This window comes from Chaetura pelagica, unplaced genomic scaffold (genome assembly GCF_000747805.2).
Source record: "Chaetura pelagica isolate M959 unplaced genomic scaffold, ChaPel_1.0 scaffold147, whole genome shotgun sequence".
NCBI lineage: Eukaryota > Metazoa > Chordata > Aves > Apodiformes > Apodidae > Chaetura > Chaetura pelagica.
The window spans coordinates 5,079,501-5,101,142 of record NW_009954194.1 but is presented as its reverse complement, the minus strand read 5'-3'; the positions used below and the strand labels follow the sequence as shown (position 1 = coordinate 5,101,142).

General features: G+C 38.1%; 1 protein-coding gene across 1 annotated transcript in view; it reads right to left on the bottom strand.

Moving 5' to 3' along the window:
• SORCS2 (sortilin-related VPS10 domain containing receptor 2) overlaps nucleotides 1–21,642 on the bottom strand; it is a 505,634-nt gene that overhangs the window by 360,862 nt on the left and 123,130 nt on the right. The window lies entirely within an intron of this gene.

Genomic DNA, 21,642 nt, shown 5'->3' with positions numbered 1-21,642 from the left:
GCAGGAAGAACCAATCTGATGCTAGTTTAACTCTACAACTCTCTTGGATGTCTACAGACACTATTTTTATTTCTTTTTAATTCAAAGTGTTAAACAATGGTGATTAACTCTGATTAACGAGATAACAAATTCAAGCAGAAAATGAGCTCTGGTCCCCTCCCCAATATCAGATAAGCACTTTTCATGTCTGCCATTTTTTATTCCTAAAAGTATCACTATTTTTCCTTCAAAAATCATCTCTGTGCTCTGTAAGTTACTCATCTATGTCACCAACAGCCAACAAAATGCACAAATTTCACCCATTAAACATCTTCAAGTTATGAAGAGAAGAGTCAGCAAGGAACACTTCAATTCACTCAACATCTGACAAATTCACTGGTCAAACAACATAAAGCACTAGTCCATGATTGGTATATTAAGCTGAACGCTATGTTTTATATTTAGATCATTCCAACCAGATTTCTTTAACTTGCTGCCAGTCCATATTAGTGGTTCCCATAGCAACCCCATAGAGGGATAATGGGAAAAACCTCTGGTTCCTTGCACAGCTGTTGGCTTTCTTTAATGCAGGGTCAACGTCAGTCTCCAACAGTTTGAAGCATGCTGTTATTTAGCCGGCACTTCCTCTGCTCCTGATCACCAGATGAAATCTCCAGCAAAGAGAAACTGTAGGCATTCACTTTGATTAGTCACATAATTAATATGCTGATGAGATATTTATGTTCTGTATGTCTCTGTATGCTGGAGCCTGTGAGAGAACAGAACTCCAGACCACTGGGGTTAGGTACATGGCATTTTGGAAATAACACAACATTTTGCAAAAATGAACTATAATACCAGTCTCACTCAGGGTTATCTAAACCTAATAAATTCACAACACATATTGCTGGATGTATATTGATGTAAGTAAAAGTAGAACCAATCCATAATTCACAAATAGTATTAATCTCTCCTCTCTGAAGAGTCCTCTAAAGAGTCACAATCTACCAGAGCACTTTGTTGGAATTTAATGATTTATAAAAATACAGGCTTGTTTTAAAATAAAGCAAGCAAGGAAAAAGAAAAACAACAACAACAACAAAACCCACCAACAACCAAACAACCCAAAACAAAACAGGTTGCTACAAGACTTAGAAAGCCAAGAGAGAGAGCCATTTCCCAAAGGAGAGAGTATCTATTGATGAGATTCCTGGATACAACCCAAGCACAGTCCATCAGGTGAACTACTTATTCTATTGTCAGAGTCTTAACTTCAGCTTTCTGCTGGTGTTTGCAATTAATGAGAAAAAGAAAAAAACTTCACTACTAGGACCATCTATTTGCTTCAATTATTAAGGATCTGAGTCATAGCTCTGAGAAACAGATGTCAGTATTTCCCAATCTGACTGGAAAATTTATTTAAGCATTAAAATACCTTATTTTGCATTTCAGAATTAGGGAGGATGACTTAGTGGGAAATAAAAAGCCATAGTGAGACATCTTTTAATTACTAAAACTGTTAGAAGATTCCTGTCACAACCTAAGTATGAGGCTGCCAGGGGGCTGACCACTATTTCAACTATGCCAGTAGATTTAATCCCAATATCTGGAAAATGTAGGTCAGCTATTTAACAGACTTTGCAGCATTGTCTTCTGGATTGTGAGCATCTTTTTCAGGCCAAACAGTGATCCTTCTAACTAGACTGGTGTTTTTTCTCAATTAATAAACACATCCAAAGCACAGAAGGAATAATTTCATCATTAAAACTGTAAAGGTCTTCAAGTATTCTGGATTCTGTGTATCATTTGTAAGGCCTGAGCCCTGTTTCACTGATTTCATTTCAATGGAACTCCATAACTACAACCATTTTGCAGGCTGGGTAGAAGCCAATGGTTCATATACATGACTGTCCTTGTGAAAGCACTTGGCTGGCCTGTAGATGGAGAGAGGTCTGAAGCACAACCAACTAAGCAATAATCAAGTGTATGATTCTTAACCAGCTCATACTACTATCAGTCATGGACAGCTGAAATAAATTTAGCTTTTTTGTGTTATTATTGTATAGCTAAAATAAACATAGGTGATGAAGGGGGATAAGATTCACTATATTCTTTATTTAAAGATGGATTTAAGGTTACCTAGAGATCTCCTAGTCCATTCAGTTTCCTGTTTTACGAGGAGCCGGCCAGTACTTCTCCATACAGGCCAAGGTATAGAAAAAAAAATACCATGGGATTCCAAAAGGCATAGGCAATGTGCATTGGAAGACTTCAGTGGAAATAATAACTAATACTGGTCAATTTGTCTATGCTAGGAGACCTTTGAGTTCAGAAACTACTCTACTTCTACTTTTTCATCCTTCTCCTACCTTTTTTTTTTTTGTGGGGTTGGAGGAGTGCAGAAAGAGAATTTTGATTCTCCCGTGACATTCCTTCCCCTCTTTCCATAACTTAGTTACTGCCTGGGTGGATTCTTACGGTTGCCATAGTTACAGCTCAAAACCATTCTCCAAACAGAATTACAGTATGTAAAGGACCTCAAAAGATCACCAAACCCCGTGCCAGAGCAGGATCACCTAAAGTAGCTCACATAGGAACACGTCCAGGTGGCGGCCTGTACCAGTGTTCTGTCACACTCACAGTGAAAAAGTTTATCATTATGTTTACATGGAACTTCCTATGCTCCAACCTGAACCTGTTGCCCCTTGTCCTATCATTGGACATCACTGAGAAGAGCCTGGCTCTGCTCTCCTTATACTCTCCCTTCACATATTTGTAAATGTTAATGAGGTCATCCCTCAGTCTCCTCTTCTCCAAGCTAAAGAGACGCAGCTCGCACAGCCTTTCCTCATCAGGGAGATGTTCCACTCCCTTAATAATTTCTGTAGCCCGGCGCTGGACTCTCTCCAGCAGTTCCCTGTCCTTCTTGAACTGACGGGCCCAGAACTGCACAAAATATTCCAGAAGTGGCCTCATCAGGGCAGAGTAGAGGGGGGGAGTACTTGTCTCAACCTAATATCCACACCCCTTCCAATACATCCCAGGATGCCATTGGTCCACAAGGGCACATTGCTGGCTCATGGTCATCCTTCTGGACACCAGGACCCCCAGGTCCCTTTTCTCTACTCTGCCCTCCAAGAGGTCAGCCCCCAGCCACTTCTGACCCAAAAAAACCCTTCTGGATGTAGAACAGCTTTCAGTGCACTGGGTTTTCAGCAAATGACACAAAGGGAAAACAAATGGAAAATTCCACAGATATTATTATCCAAAAATAATTCAACTTAGAATTATCTACATTTTTCTCCACTCCCTTTCTCTTGCTCTCCTGAAAATGCTTTGCAGCAAGGCTGAATGAAAAAGAGCAAATCTTCACTTTAAGATACACAATATGCTTTTAATAATTTCCTAACAAAATTTTGGCTTTAAAGAAGCCTGTTTTAATCCTCTCTTTTCGTCGCCACGTCAGCTAAGAGGGGTGAGAAAGGAAAAAGGAACAAGTTCTAGATCAATCACTTTCCCTGGTGTTTATACTTTGTCTTTTTTTCCTTTTCTGCAATGGATTTGCTGAGATCCTTCTCTTTATGATAAACATTCCATGCTCCCTCCATGATTTTTCTTTCATGGACCATTCTTAACAGACATCTCTCTTTTTCTATCTACATGGAGATTCTTAGAGATTAAGCTGTAGTTGACCCCTGCCATTTGTGGTTTGAAGCAATTATTATTTTTTGGCATCTATTCAGAGGTTTAATAGCAAAAGACTCATACTTTCAAATGCATAATTGAAAGTATGATTGCAAGTTTTTGTGTTTTCCCAAGTTTATTAGAAGGTAAGAGCATACTGTAATTACTTCTGGGCAGCCAGAACAAGGAAATACACTGCTTAAACAGACTCGAGTTCCTGCAAACTTTTTAGCATCTGATTAATTTAATTCATGTGAATGAACCCACTGAAATCAAGAAAAGTGTTTATGAGAGTCACTTGAACAGGCACTTCAATACTCTGTATGACTGGAACATAAGCTGCTGTTTTGTTCAAGAACACAGCCTAACTCACCTTTTCAACTATTAAATTATTTCAGAGAGATCAAGATGTGCTAAGAACAGCCTATTAATTCCCCACCACTACCCCCATTACTTCCAAAACTTTCTTGACAACTAATAATACAAAAAAACCTCTCCCTAATAAATTATACATAACCACCTCCTGCTCCAATCTCTCAAGTCATTTCCACTTTTGCAGCAGCTAAGGTAGACATTTGTTTCTACATTCTTTAAAACAAAGACTCTTATGAAAATTGTAAAAAGCAAGAGATTATTAATATGAAGGCATATTACCACAAGTCTGTTATATGGATCAACTGCCACAATTCTATGAACAACTTAGTAAAAAAAATAATTATACTGGGAGAACTGTAAACAGAAAACTATCATTTCCATTTACTCTGTTGTGGTGTTATGATGAAAGGTGAAAGAGGAGACATTTAGACCATTACTAAAGCTATTAAGAATTCAGTGGATAAGCTTCTACTCCTTTCTGGTAATAAAGTTCATAAAAGCAACCCATGACTTAACATGAAAGACTTAAAGACTTAGATTTATAGTTCTTCCAACTAAATTGTATTGGGAGAGGAGAGAACTTACTGTGTATGAAGTCACTGACTGGACCAGTGCATTTATCTTAAGCATTAGTAATAATTCTGTACAGTGAATTTATTCATGATTCAAGGCAAGAGACAATAATGGCTCAATTCCTGTTCTTTAAAAGGTATTACTATCCACAGGAGCCCAGTGACTGCATAGTCTTTAAAATGGTAGCTGTCATGGTTTCTGGATTCAAAACCATTTTAAATACAGTACTTCACACACTGACCCTGCCAACATTTATACAGAAGACTAACTTTAAGGTAACCAATATATTTTATCCACTACCCAGCACAGAACAGGATTGTATTCTGTTAGCACTGTACAAGCACTGGAAAAAAAAAAAGACAACCTACTGTCTCCAGGAGCCTACAGTCCAAGTTTAGAAAGAGAAATCTTCACATCAACTGATGTCAGATTTTCAGTGCAAGCTCCTAGAGAAAAACATATTCATGTGATGGCACTGCACATACACTGCATATATCTGGTTTTGGCTGTGAGATAGATGACCATATGGCTGAAGTGGCTGTCTGGTCCATACCAAAGCTTCAAACAAAAAATGCAAAAGTTGCAAACAAAAAAAAAGGCAAATTTGTAAGCAAACTAAAAATGCAGAAGTCTAATGAGGGAAACATAAATAAAGATGCTTCCCAAATATATTTTCTGGCCTTCAGCAATTTGCAACTCGGGCAATTGGCCTGTTACTTCAGTTTTTAGTAGCTGGCTGCTTGGGTAAGCACAGGCTTCTAGGTAGTACCGACCCACCAGCACAATCGAGAATATATAACTTATAATGTTTTAATATCTTCAAAAACCAAAGCATATGAAAATTGGTCAGCCAGTCTGAGCTGCTGCTACCCTACATACTCATGTTGCCACTCATTTCTCTAATTGTTAGATGCAGCTCTGAGATTTATGTGTACGCTGCAGATGCAGAACTCACTCAAGCAATGTAAACTCAATGCGAAGGCCACAGAATTACAGGGCCCATAATTCTCCATAAAATCTGCAGCCTGGGAAACAGTGTTGAAAGTTTTAATTACTTGTTCAATTAAACTTTTTCTTCTTTTTCAAAGAGCCTGAAACAATGTCACCTCTGACACTACAGTCTCCACTTCTCTGAAATGGCTTTTTTATACACAGAGTATTTTTTAGGTTTACATATTTAACATAGCATTTGATAAGCTCTTAAAACCACATCTGCAAATGTGCCAAGAAAATAAATTTCTAAAGCATGAAGCAAGAATATTTTTTTATAGTCCAGCTTGTCTCCTAATTGTAAAATTTTCTGATATATAGGCTAGCTTTACCTTCCTACTCTAATAATGCACTCTGAGCTGAATTAGTGATCCTTCCTGCAGAAGCAAACCTATTGTCTGAATACTCTTTTCCATTCCCATGAAAATTCAAGAGGGAGTGGAGCTGACGTCCAAAGACCATGTATGTAAAACATCTTTGCTCTCTACTGGACATTTCAGGAATCCAGTATTATGGACAGGCAATTCACCTTGATCATCACTGGCTATTCACTAACAGAAGAGAAAGAGAAAATCTGAAATGCTGTTTGTGAAATATTCCTGGTCTCTCTGCAGTGTTACTGCCAACAGTAAAAAACTGGAAGGCTGCTATAAGGTCTCCTTGGAGCCCTGTCTTCTCCAATGAGAAGAGTCACAATATTCATTACCGTTCTTATTATTAATAAGGACTGAACTTTTCCTCAATATTGTAGGTACCTGAATTTATTCTTCATAATTAGAAGGATAAACATAGCTACATGATTTACAGAAAGGGACAACAGCACACTCCTACCTGAAATGCAAACATGCTAAAGATCAACTTATATTACAGTGCGATAGTGATGCTGACTAATATTTTAGTTATAAAACCAGAGACATGGCAGAGGCAAGTGCAAAGCTTGATTCACACCTTCTGTGATATGGAGCCTGTGTGTGGCGTAGAATGGCATTAACATGTTTAGGGGTATTTTAACACCCCTTATTCCAAAGATAAAATCAGGCCAGCACAATCACACAAAAACACAGTGAGAAGGAAAAAAAAAATTAATTAAAAATGAAAAAAAAAAAAATAGTCAGGGGCTTGCCTAGTAAAACAGCAATAACACAGAATAGAAACTGGGCATGCTGTCAAGAAAAAGGCTTCTAGTGCCTCAGCATGATTAGTGGGGTCAGCCCAGTTGCCTCTCCAAGCAAAGACCATTTGCTCTGTAGCTTTGCACCTGGACAGACTAGGCCCAAAGCCACCCATTCATCATCCTTTTACTGGGTGGAAGTTGGTGTCTCTAACACCTGCCTTTCATTTTAACTGTTTAATTCCTACTTATGTTGCTAAAATAATTCATTTCAGCAGAAGAGCCAACATGCTGCCCACAGTATGGTATGTAAGGAGACCATTCCCACTCAAATGCCAAGCCCATCTGCTCCTTGTGGCCCCATTCAGAATAAATTTGGAATGCCTCAAATGACATTAACAGAATTCAGCTGCTGTAAAAATACTTAAAATTACCCCCTTTGAGAGGAAGAAGGATGAACGCACATTTATCTTCAGCATTATCCATGAAGCAGCAGAAGTTCATATCCGTGCCAATGGAAAGGGCATAAAGGAGCTGAGGGAACAACCAACTGGGTTAGGAGACTATTAGAAAGGGCTTGGGAGCAGTTGGGAAAATTGGTCAGGGGCCAAATATGTCAGAGCAAACACTGGAAAGGGCCAGGGGAGTGCTGAAGAGTTCTCCACATTCAGTCCAAAGCCAAACCAGGAGGTTTCCAATCTGTGAGCCCTAAGTTTTCACCAGTTTTTTATTTCCCCACCCAGCTCTGCCCTAGGTGTGCATTTCTTTAAAAAGCCATGGGGCCATCAAAGCTAAATGGAATTATAAAGCATTATCTGTGAAAAAAAACCAGCTATTTCTTCAGGCAATGCCACACCTTTTTTAATCCCTAGCTAATGCTGTCCTGTCACACAGACATTATGCTTTAGTTTAACCAGTATGAAGAATATTAACACAATCAGTCACCTCAGAGCCCAGTTTCAAATTAGCCTCACATTCCAATCTTAAACCACTAATACATTTTAAATGACCTTCAGATCAAATAGATACAAGCAGGAAAAGATATAGGCCCTGAGAAAATTAGGTCTGTATTTCTTTATTTTACTCCAGCAAAGACTTAGGTATTCAACAGATTCTTTGGAGACGGTTTTTATGTCAGCATTTAGCAGGCGGTACCTAGGGCTGCAGAGCAGTTTCAGTAACAAACTCTCAATGTGAAATTCCCCCCCTTAGAGACTGACGTTTTTCATGCTTGGTCTCTCCTCTGTGATCCCAGATTGTCTTAGAAATAAGTTAAGAACTTCTTTCTTCATGTTAAGAGTACTACTCTTTCTTATCTATAAAGATAGGCACACCAGTTAAGCAGCACAATAGTTGGAAGAAAAATATTTTTTGTTCATGCCTAGAACACTTCTGAATAGTTCTCTAACACACCTTCTCATAGCTCTTTTCTGCAAAAAGGCAGTAATTTCATGCTTCTCACATTCTCTCAACATAAGGTAGCACTCTGTCTATTTTACAGCTGGGAAATGGAGGCAGAGATGTATCACCAATTTATCCCATCCAACTTGAGGATGTACCAGACAGACAGATACCTCTGGAGCGCAGTTTTAACTGTCTAGATCTGACTAGTCCTTTGAAAGTACTTTTTCTCCCTATTGATTTACGACACTGAGGATACGCTTCCAGCTTGACCCTCTCAGAAAATCTGGATGAATCCACACTTAAATTAGTTGCAGAAGTCTAGGCAGAGCAGGAAACAACACACATAAAGAGGACAAAATGAGAAGCACGATCAACAGACGTGACATGAATTGTGTGCCACTAACCTTAAGGATCATATTTTCTAGCACATGATGCTCCCAGACCCAAAGTCTTGCATATGTTCAATACCACCTCCCCTAACACCGGTACCCATGACTTACAGCAAAGCACCAGCACTTTGCAGAGCTAGGAGGTATGAAGCACAATTATGTTCGCTTCTATACCAGCGATCTCCTACATGACATGTAATTAAAACTGGGCCAAAAAGTCAACATTTTCAATATGGGAAAACAAAAAAAAAGTAAATAATTTTTTTCCCATTACTTGCCTTTCCACCAAGGAATAAATGGAAATGTGAGGAAAGAGTTAGAAGAAACTTGTGCAACTGTATATAATCTCGGAAGGTGCAGCAGACTAGTTTTTGTAAGTAGTAAAAAAAAAAAAAACACATTTCATTTCCTCAAAAGGGCATCTATGACTATGATGTGTTTGGCACCAAGGTACTTTATTACAGAACTTAATACTATTTAACAGATACAGCTTCTGTACAGTGTACATAACATTTACTGTTGTCTTTCATTATATTGAGCATCTCTCTGGAACTGCTATTTATTTTCCATTTTTTTTCTAATGAGTTTGTTCTATATTTGTATTGTAAATGCCTGTCTCTATTTATATTCTATTTCTGAAATTTACAGCATAGTTTTCTGTTTACAAGTCAATAGTCTTTTTCTTATGGAAATTACATTATCCCAAAACAAAGAAAAAAACTTAACCTTTTAAATCTTGAAAATTGGTTCTCTTGAGCTCGGGATTTAACTGATGCTAAAACAGAAAGGCACGAACAACCAGAGTGCAGAGGATACAGCCCAAAGCCAATGGCAAATTTTCAGCTCAATGATGTTAGCAAATTGATGTTTTTCTTGCTCCCTCCTCATCCTTCCATACCCATGCATTTATTTGGAGTCTGATCCAAAGTCTATTTAAACCAATAAGAACGTGGATTAAGCCCATTCTAAAAATTAAATCAGATCTTGAAATTTCTTTCATGAAAGGAAATATCCAATTTTGATAAAACCAGTATTTCCAAAATCTCATATATTCCGTGAACAGGAAAAACAATCATGCTGTATTTTCCACAAAATGCACAGAGCTGTACAAATTCATTACTTAAAATATCAAGTTATAAGGGACATTAGACTACTCAAAGAGAACAGCTAGGGTTATACTTTAATGATGCAAGCTTTCTAATCCTCTAGTGGGCACACATCTGAAGATCCCTCTAAATAGACAGAGAACTTTCTTAAAGTAAAAGTTCACAATGTAGAAGAGAAAGTGAGCAGAGGTAGACTACTGGAATTTACCTCAGACCTATTAAGTCAATCCACGATCACCTACAAATATATTTGTTTTTACAAAAAGTACTGTATATTACAAGAATTTTACAAGATTAAAGGCCACATGAAAAATACAAAATCCTACACACCTAAAATAACATTAAATTCCTTTAATTTTCCCACTTTGGGGAAAAAGAAAAACCACCAACAAACTTTTCATAAGCACAGAAAGAATATTCCAACTTCTTCCAATCCCATGATCTTCTCATATAGGGCAGTAGGCCTGTATTTTTCAAGACCAAGTAGAAGGAAAAAGATGTTTTCAATCCAGCACCAGAAATAGCTTGTAGAAGTTCATTTTGTAGACACAATAAAATGAATTAAACATCAGCTCCAGATTACTCAGCCACCTCCTGAAGACGGAAGGATGTCAAAAGCTGATCAGGACTGTGAGGAGGGAGAGGGGCAATCTTCTATTTTCCCTGCCAATTCTTCAATGAACTCCTTCTCCCAGTGGGAGAACAGTAACATTTCTTCAGGGAGAGCAGTGTCAAAAAACAGGAAACAGAAGTTTATTCTGCTAAAATTTGACTTTCAACAGTAAAACGTGCAAGTGATATCTCAACGAAAACTCTTGCACATGATATTGGGAAAATAAATGGCTCAGGTTGTCTTTCAAGACTTAAAATGGGCAAGCAGAACACATTACAGTATTAGTTAATTAATACAGCACCATTATTACTGCTATATGAAGAAAGAAATTATAGATGCTGAAATTGAGCACTAAGAGACATGAACTCATTCCAGAGATTTCTCGCCTATACTCACAAAAGCCTACACAATTTCAAGGATGTTGATTCCTTACCAGCAGGGAAAAAATCATGTCCCCTCCATATTCCATGGTCCAGAGAAGGTGAAAGCTTTCTTTAATCTCTGTGACAACAAATAGACTCCAATTTATCTGAAGTGATATTTTTTGTGGCTTTCTCTCCCTTCCCTGTATCACAACAGAAACAGCCTGAAGAGCATTGCTCAGGGAAGAGACATAACACATATCACTCTTAATCAGTTGCACTAATTAACTAAGGCACAACAGGATCGATGAAAAAAAAAATTTGAACAAAAGAAAGAAGAGGTCCAAAGTATAGATGTCAAGGACAGAGGACTACAGTGAAAATAACAGGAATCATTGGATACTTGGAAATAATGTGAATTTCCCATAAATAAAGTAAAAGTGCAGTAAACATGCTGCCAGAGAAATGCATCAACCAGGAAGGGAAGGGGAAAACAGATGCTCAAACATGTCAGTTCAGTTCCTTGGTTCTTACCCAAATCAAGCAGTGTCCATTTTCTCAGTGGGTTAAGCTGTTCAGGGAACTGTCATTCCCTAAGAAATATTCACTCCTCAGTGCCTCAAGGGAAATAGCTTAGGGAAATGTGCAGGGTCTCCAATCACAGCTTGGGTGAGTCTTTGTTTTGGTTTTAACATCGTGGTACCTGAAGTTGCCTTCCCTTCTTTTTTTATTATTATTTTCTCAGAGCAAAGAGTATTAACAGCCTGTGGCTGTGCGTGACTGGCTAATACAAACAAAGACAGAGATCTGGAAACTGAACACCTAACGGACCCATCCCCAGAAGCAGTGTTATGACTAATAAAAAGCTTCGACTGAAGTTTGTAAAATGGATTTGTGTCTAAAATAAAGACAGGCTGCTGAGGCTGGTGGGGAAAAAAAAAAAAAAAAAAAAAGGAAATTAAAAAGGCAACTTAGATACTCCTCCCCTGACAAATCAATGCATTACAGATACATTGCTCTGACTTTAATTCTTAATTACTGTTCAGCTTTGCAGTGACTCTCATAGTTATTTCACACTGACAGACTAGAGAAAAAGGTCCATCCCACTTCAGCTAGAAGACAGGAGGGGAATGGTCAAAAGTTAAAAGCAGGGGGGGGGGGAGGAAAAATAATCACTATGCCTCCAAGACAATCTGTTTATTTTATAGTTTCAGAAGATGATGCTGTTTAAAATTTTATTTTCAAAACCAAAGGAAAATTTTAAAAAAAAATAATTAAATAACTGCCTATAGCTAAATGCTTCCTACCCAGAATACTGAGAACTGAACTGCAAATCCATAGAAATAGTTATTTCTTGAAGAAATTGCAACTACAACATCTATTTCAGTAATGTTCATTACAGTAAAATATAAGTCCTCAGAGCAGGTAATAGCAGATAATGATCACAAAAGCTAAATGTTTTCTGCCTAAATCCATAATGAACCCATTCAGATAGAGGCTAGGTAGGGAAGGAAAATCTTTAATACATGTTTTTAAAGAAATAAAATACTTTACTTCCTGATAGTCATTCCTTTTCAATGCAAAGCAAATGATATCTGTACATTGGCATTTCAGACAGCTTGTAGGGCATTTTGTATGGCATTCACTGAAATGTAGGTAGGTTCTTGTTCCTCAGATGTATCTGTAGCCCAGCTTACCTCATTACCTAACATTACTTGTATTTTGTGCAAGATCCTATGATCCTGAAGATGTATGCATCAAAAACTGTCACAAAAATATTATTTATTCTAAATAATTAATTTGATATTTTACTCTTATATTGGGAAGCGGGGACAGGGATGAAATTCCCATAGTCATAATGTTTGCCTGTCACACAGACGTAAAAAGGAGACAGTCTCTTGACGGAGCAATGAGACAGCAACAATTCTAGGCAGCAAAAATGGCCTTCATGAAGCAAAACACACAATCATACTTCCTATGGGCTCTCTTTATAAAGAGGTGGTAAGGAAAAGATCTAGGTTCATTGCAACCATTAACTCAGACACTGCCCCATGCCAGGCTGTGGCTTTCCTCAACTCCCTGAGGGACCATACATTTGTTGGGGTAGATGGGACCACAACTATATCCAAGCACATGTCCAGGAGGAAAAGGGATCTCTTCCAACCACTTGCAGATCCATGTTCTGAGGTGTCAAATATTACCTCACTTTAGATTTGTAGCCTTTATGAACACTCAAACAACACCACCCAAGTGGCCCTCAAATTAAAAGAATAAGTTGAAGGCATCACAGCTGCAAAGTGCAAAGCTATAAGAAATCACTTGGTTCTTTATTTCCAGTTTCCTATCCTCCTTCTCCAGGTCCAGATACATATAATTGGAAACATGTTTAAAGCACATAGCTCAAAACACAGCTACCTACATTTAAAAATAAACAACAAACATGCACCGCCTACATCTTCTACTAAAGAGTCTCAGTATTTATTTATGCAGATAGTCAGGTTTGATGACTCACTTCTAGATTAAAGTTGTGTACCTTCAGTCTTTAGCTTGTCATGTCCTCATTCAGGAGATTAAAAGGCCCCTGATGACAAATATACTCTCCATATGTGAGTACAGCAATCACATTATCTCTTGACCTTTTTTCTTTTATACAATTAATGATGGGCTTCCCTACAACTCGCCTCAGAAACCTTATTTTCCAGCATCTGGATCATTTTTTGTGGCTCCTCCCTCCACCCCTCACCCCTTATCTTCAGAGTGTGTCCTCTAGAAGTGAAGACATTTCCGAGGTGAGGACACCAGATCTGAACAGTAGCAGCTACCAGAGGAAGACGTGTATTCGTCACACCCTTTATGACAGCCCACAAACAGTTTACAGGAGATGCACCAGAGATTTCCAAGAACAGTGATTCTGGGATAAATAAGCACAGTGCTGCTGTTGGAGAGCTACATTAAACATTTAGTTCTGCTTTCCCTAAAAGGGAAAAAGCACTTGGCAAGCATGCCTAATAAAATTAGGGCACACAGAGGAGGAATTAAGTGAATGCAAATACATAAATTATCAGCATTTTTTCATCCGCATCACCAGGTTCTCCCTAGGAATCCAAGAACTTTTCAAGCCCAGACATTATTCATCTCTCAGACTCCAAGGACCTGTTTTTAATCTGTCTCTTTTTGTTTTGCCTTAGGCTAAAGACCTCCACCTACACCTCCAGCAATAATTATTCTAACTAGTCTCTGCTTCCCCAGGCAAATTGACTGTAGAATCCACCTGATTTTCTGCAGAAAAAAAAAATATAAAAAATGCAAGTTTGTAAAGCAGAAGTAGGCAGCTAGAGACAAGGAGGAAAAAAAACTTAAAAAAAGAATTAAAAGATGAAAGAACAGTCTTCCAAGTTCAGTTCACAAATACAGATAGGAATTTCAGCATCAAGAACAAACCTCATGAGCCCTCTTTGTCATAGCAATTCAGTTTAAGTACATGTTCTGCAAGTCACCCCCAATGACCTTACATTGAGTTCTGGGTTGCTACTTCCCAAAGCAGCCTTCTATCTTAACAGTATTCTATTTTTTTATTTCCTGATGTACTGCTCTCCATCTGGCTGGATTAAATAAATTTTGCTCAAACTCCATCCTCTAATCAACTATTTCAGATTATCTTTGCAACATCCTTCACTATTTTAGTAGCTTTCATGCCCTCTACAAACTTAACAGCAAAATTTACATCTGTGTCCATAGCAGCGATTGAAAATACAAAAATACTGACCAGCATTGGATTCAGAACCAAAGCCTAAAAACTAAGGTAATGAGTTTTCAAAAAACTGTTAATTAAAATTAAGTAGTTGGGGTTTTTTTGTTTGTTTTGTTTTTGTTGTTGTTATTTGTTTGTTTGCTTCCTTCTGGCACTTGCCTCAATCAGAATATTCTAGCTGGTGGAAAACACGTTCTGACTTCTGTAGCTGACAGACCTGCCTTGGGTTGTAAACACCCAGGATTCCTTTTTCTAAGCCATCATGTGATTTCACAGCTTTTAAGGAAACACCATGTGTTCTGACTGTCATATTTACCCAACACTAAAAAGTGTACCAGGAGAAATTTTATTCTCATAATGCAGTGGGTTACATTGCTAATTGCAGAACTGGAAACAGTTAAAAAGGAAAACTCTTCACTGCATTACATCATGCTTACTACTTAAGTGGCTCCAGTGTTTCAGCTGGATTAAGGGCTTGCCAAGTGCTTGCTCACATAAAGTAACATACCCTTCTCACTCTTCACAACTTCCTTCCTCATCACTTCTCCAAGAAAAAGCAGCTTTATAATTTGTACTTATCACTATTATAACCAGGCACTCTCTACCCTCCCCCCTTCTTCCAAACTGGGTTTCTCTCCTATTCCTTTTTTCTCAGAACTGGAATACAAGTTGCAAAGGCAAAGCTTCATGTAACTCATCCTTCCAGGTTGCATTCAGCTTCTCATGGCACGTTTGGCATATAAACTAAGTCCACTTACATCCAAGGTAGCTGTGGAGATCCTACCATTGATATTTATCATTCAGCAACTCCCTATCGATCACTACATACAATATCTAGAATACAGTGTCCATTTTTGGGATTCTACTGCAACAAAGATTGACAGACTGGAGTGAGTCCAGTAGAGGATTCATGGTTAGAGAGCTGAAGCATAAGACAAGCAAGGAAAAGCAAGGTAGCTCCACCTGTCTAGTGAAGACTGAGGCACCACCTAAAGAGACAGATTCTTCCCGGAGTTTTAGAGCAAGAGAAGAACAACCACAAGCTGTAGAGTAAATTCCAGTGGGATATAAATGGAAATATATTTTCACCATGAGAGTAGTTAAGTACTAGGACAGGTGACTTAGCAAGCCTCAGGAATTTCTATCCTTGGAGATCCCAAAGCGTGCCGTTCATGGTAGTGCCCAAACCAGGCCCTTAACTTCATCTCATTTTCGATATAAGCCCTACTTTGAGCAGGAAACTGGACCAGATGATCACACAATGTCCCTTCCCACCTAAAGAACTCTGCAACTCCATGTGACATGAACCGCTTTTAAATTCATCTCATGTGCCTTAATATCCCACGTGAATACCATCTTGTAGGACAAAAGATTAATTGATAAAATTTCTAAGTCCAAAACTGTGGAGAAAACCAAGTATATTTTATTACCATAACCACTTTCACCACTTTGTAAAGAAAACAAAGTTTTCATTCTCATTTTAATAATGGCTTCATAAAAGCAAATTTAAATAACTTATATCATTTCTACTACTGCTATTGAAATTAGCTCTTCTCACTATGATAAGCAGGCAATAAAAAGACTTGTTTTTCCTGAGACAAAGCAAGTTCAGAGATAGCATTTATTCTCAGGCTTTACAATTGCTTACTCAGTTTCATGACATAATTCATGGGAAGAGCACTGAGTATATTGCTAGGCTTCAGCTCTTTTTCACCTTTGCTGTTCTCATAGCCTCTCTCACTATCACAATTTGGCAACAGGAATCCTACAGCTACAGTTAACTACAGCTTAATGCCTTGGAAAATATCTAGAATCATAGAATCATTTAGGTTGGAAAAGACCTTTAAGATCATCAAGTCCAACCATTAACCTTGCACACTGCCAACTCCACCACTAAACCATTTCTGCAAATGCCACACTGATAATTCTTTTAAATGCTTCCAGGGTTGCTGAGTCTATCACTTGCCTGGGCAGCCTGTTCCAGTGCCTCACAACCCTTTCAGTGAAGAAATAATAATTTTAGTATTAATTACTTATTAATGAGTATGACTAATAACAGTCTCTTCCTCTCCAAAACTGACGTGGGTAGATCAATAGTTGTATTCAGTGATTTGGTCCCAGTCAGTAAGCAGGTTAGTGTCAGTCTTCTGTACATCACCTTTACCACTAGACCATCCTGCCTTCACACATCTCAACCACTCTTCCCAGTGAGATACTATAAATCATTTGTATATAAGGTTAAATAAAATAAATAAATATCAACAATAGGCTTTAATAATTTGAGATATTAAACCTTATTAATTTAGGGGCATTTGTTATAGGCTAGCAACTATATTTTTAATTCTTATGCTTGGAGTTCAGCCAATAATTTTCACCAGAGAAAGAGCAAGAAATAGTCTCACTTATTTTCCTAAGCACAGTTAAATACATTCTTCGCAAAGGGGTGGCACTATATATCAGTGATTAAAAAAAAATGATCTTCCAATACACAGTCTATAGTGTTTTGAAACCTTCCAAATGAAACATTGCATTGAAATACACCACCACATGATATGCTGGCATTTTAGAGGCCATAGCATACTGCACTATGCCTTTCACTCACATTAACATCACTGAAAAAGCAAGAGGAGAAAGTTAGTGACAGGATGGCTCATTTTGACAACATACCCTGTAGCGACCATATCAATTATGTTTGCATAGATCTGCAAGAGCAAGGCAGTTAATGAAACACTGATCATTTTCCCCAACTCTAACAGAGACACATTAATTAAAAATTAGAGGAAATCATCATCATATGAAATGAGTTCACAGAGAGAAAGCATAAAAATACCTACCAGCCAGTGCTCTGTACACGAGACTTCTTTCCAACATTAATTAGAATGGATATTTCTGCACATGGAAGTCTACCCCATGAAAGGCAAATAGTGTGAATTTAACATTTAATGATTTCTCTGTTAAAGAAAAGACTTTCATTCAGAAATGCTATAATTTACTCTGAGTAAGATCCATTTAATCATCATGTTTACTGCCTCCTTTTTTCCCCCTACATTTCCTTTTTCTAGCCAGCCATGCAATTGTCAATTTAGGATTTAAATTCTAACCAGTTAAGCCTTTATTTATGGCATTTCCCAACCTTCATCTTTATTTTTCTCCTTGTACCACAGATCATCTAGCTGACAAAATGAGCAGGTTCCACCAGCAAATTCAACACGATTACAGCTTCACCAAATAGCAGAGGGATTCCCCCTGGCAGGAGGATAAGTTCAACTGAGCTGCACAAGGGAAGAGTAGTGGGGTTACAGAAAGCTTTGCAGAGGGAGGGGGATAGAACCAGGCTAAAGGAAATAAGGAGAAGACGAAAACTGGTCTGGAGTCTCATGTCCTGAACACAGAAAACTCAGATGGAGTTCCCCTGATGGCAAATTTTCAGCCCCTTTGTGAAGCCTCCTTCTCCTTAACTCCCCATGAACAGAGTAAAGAGGCAGCTACTCTTTATTTTCCTTGGTTTGCTAAAACTTTATGGAAAGCAAACACTTTCTCTCACACGTGTAAAGCATTTAGTGGGATGAAACTCTGACCATGACTGAGATCTTAAGGAAATACACAGTGGTTAGAAAAATTAAAGGATGCCAACATCCAGCACTCCATAGACCAGCAATACTAGGATTAAAACCACTACATCTTTGTCATCTCTGTCTTTCTCCTGCCTCTGCCCAGATTGCCCTGGTTCCCAGTCTACCATGGGAATCAAATCAGTTTCTCATGCCTGTGTATTCACAAGCAAAGCTGCTAACTTAGAGAATACTATTTTTAGCTAGGGTGCCTGGTTTCCCAGAGTAACCAGGGCTAGATCTGCAAAGCATCTTTCACATCTCCTGCTGCAATGAGGTGGAGCAGCCAGACCAGGCTGCTACAGCAGAATGAGTGCATGGGATCTGCCCTGAGCCCTCACTGGGATCTGACATACTGTTAACTATTTTGAACACACCTGCTTCAGTGAAAATTTAAGAGATTGCAAAGACAAGACTGAATTTATATCCACATTCATAATAAAATTATTTTTAAAACTTTTTATTAAGCATACATGAGTGGATGAGCAAAGGGAGATGAATCACTTCTCTTTTTTGAGCCTAGAGAGATTTTTCTTAAATTCATCTTGCTACTACAGCAGAAGTGGAAAGATTCTGGGCTAGTAGTCTACTATGAAGTAGTAAGAAAATAATGGTGTATTGTTGAAAGCACAATGGAGGCAAATGGCCAAAAACATCATAAATTGCTGTCTTAATCAACATTGCTAATAATAATAAAAAAGCTATTGACAAATAAATTTTATTGTTGAACGGCTAACAAACACACAGAGAAGACCTCAGAACCTTTCAGAGCAAAAGGACCCATAGATCAAGAAAAAAACAACCCACAAACCTAAAGAAAAGCAACAGAGCCGCAGCAAGTGGTCACAGCTCACTGCAACAAGCATGGACTTGTTCAGCTATGTGAGCAATATTTTCTGAGCCTGAATGGTGACTTTGTCACTCATCATAAACTTCAAATGACCCTTGCCTTCCCTACCACCCTCTGTAGGGTGCTCAAAGGGGACAGAAATAATGACCTTTAGGAAACACAGAAACACTGGCTTCCACGTAACAAAAGGAGTTTAATGTATTAGTTATGCCACAGAAGGGACAGGGAAGGTCACATAGTTCCCTACTGCACAAGACATTCCCTCGACAGAAAAAGCTCAGTCTAAGTGGGCAGGATTCACACAATCCAAATCCCATCCAGTAAACACCCTGCAACAGCCCAAAGGGGAGCCTATTAGGAGAAGCCAACCCTGTGCTTTCAGCACAGAAACCATGATTCAGCAAAACACCCAGGCACATACCAAATATTCATTGAATTTGGCCTCAAGTCCTGTAGCTCATTTTCTAAAGGACAAATATGTTGCTTATCTAGACAGCAGCAATCCATTCCAAACCAACTTTTATTCCATTCATATCATGGGCTAGCTAATGTCATTGATAAGCTGCAATATAGAATCAAAGAAAAAATGCATTGCAACAAGGTGGCTTTTGTTTGGTTGGTTTGGTTTTTTTTAATTAGTCTATTTTTAAATTCTGATATTCCTACTATAGAATTCAGTTCTTCAAATGTGGCTGAATTTTAATGTAATAACAAAGCACTTTTCATGTCATTTAATTGATACTTAATGCAAGAATTTTGTAAATTATCTTCTACATGCCTGTAGCACCTTAGAAGCACCCAATATTTCAAATCTACTTATAGCATTGAAGTGTAATTGGATATGCTGTGAAGTTGTTGGTCTCATGCTTCTGTAAATATCAGGTGTAGTGGACAATTTTATAGGAAAAAAATTAAGATACTTCATTTCAGCATCTAATTCTTGCACCTACAAGGATGACTGTTCATTACACTGATGAATGCATTTTAAAATGTCTCAGTGTGAAAGAATAAGACTGACAATTACAGTTAGGTTAAAATTTTTCCCACAATAATCAAAACTGGCTGGAATTTTTTCTTCCCTTCTCTACAGACTCAGTGTTATATGAACATCATCTCTTACATGAATGTGATCACTTATACAGTCCATTTTGATTCTTCAGAGTAAGTCCCCTTAGATTCTACATTAAAATAGATATATAAAAGCTTATATTTTTTTAAAGCTGCATCTCCTTTTCTGAAACAGATCCTTTAATTTTAAATAGTAAACATTGGTAGCTTGAAAAAAAACTTTAAGAAGTCATCTGTCCACAATCCATTTAGCATACCTATAAATCATACGTTAAAAGAATCTCAGATAATATTATATATTCCACTGCTATAATACCTGGTTACTGTGATGCACTTTAAGTCACACTAGTGAAAGCTAACAATAGCCAATCCCTAAGAGTAAAATCGCAGATATGTTAGAGCTAGAAGTCTCCCCTTATCTGTGCACTAGTAGGCTGCACCAGGAAAGAGTCCTTCTTCAACTCATCCTTTCAGAACAATTTTTATCTTTAATGCAGTATTCCCACAGTAGCCATAGTTTTTGCCCAGAAGATGAACCAGTTTTGTAAAGAATAAGCCTTAACACTTAAAAATACAATCTGCAGCACTGAGACCTTGCTATGGACATCTATCTCACAGGGATTACTTTCTAGCAACTTCTCCAGACCGTAAAGTTATCACCTGTTGAAACAATGCACCACTGCGGCTGACAAGGATTTGGAAAAGACAGTAGTACCTAGCTGAAAACTATTAAACAACTCTTAGAATCATACATATAATTCATACCCATTTACAACCAGATTTTCTTGACAAAATCAGTATACTAAGGACTTCCATTTTTTTCTTTTGGTGGAAAGCCATCTTTCCAAGAATTTCTTTCTTTTGTGAACTTACTGAACACATTGCTAGATTACCAGAATTGCCCTTAAAATGGCAAATTGTGTTGCTGTATTTGTGATATTACTGTAATGCCCTTTTCCCACTGTAAAAAAAAGAAACAAGAAGAGGCTCAAAATAATAGTAAAATTTCCTAAAAAAAGTTAAAGCTGCATCTACAGTTGGGTTCTTTTAATGGCACTGCATGCAGGCAGCATGTCAGCAGCCAGGCTCAGACTGCTGACTTTAAATCTAAAATTAAGTTTAATCTAAATCTCACATCTAATCTAAAATTTGAGCTGCATCTGACTGCCATTTTGAAAGAGCTAAAGTACTCACTGCATGCAGAACTCTCTCATGATAAGGTTTCAAAAGCACTCAGGGACATTTAACCACTCATTTTCTTTCAGTCTCACCACCAGCTTTACATAAACAGCTTCTGAATCTGTGTCCACCTTAGTCTGACACTACAGCAGAGCTACTCCTCAGGCTTCTACACCAAGACCAAAGCACTGCTTGGGTATTAGCTCACCCTGACAGTTTGAGTCTGATGAGCAAATGCTGAAAAGTTATTTTTCTATCATCAAGCTTTACATTGGCTCAAGTATTATGCGCCTGCACTGTTTCAATCACCCCTATGGATCAGGTAACATCTGCCTTCCAGCATCAGGCACGGAGCCAGCACAGATTTCACAGTGTGCTGCCTGGCTAATTTGACAGCATTGCTCCAGATCACACTTGGACTGCTGGATGATGATGAAGTGCCTGGTCCAGAATTAACGATCCTAGAGCCAGACTCTCATTTCTGATTCATGCTGACCTGGGAGAAGCAAGAGGCTTCCGGAGAGGAGAGAGCAACAGCATGCTGGCCAACATGCTACTGTCCTGTGGGATCACACTTCCCAGAGATGAAGGGAAAGA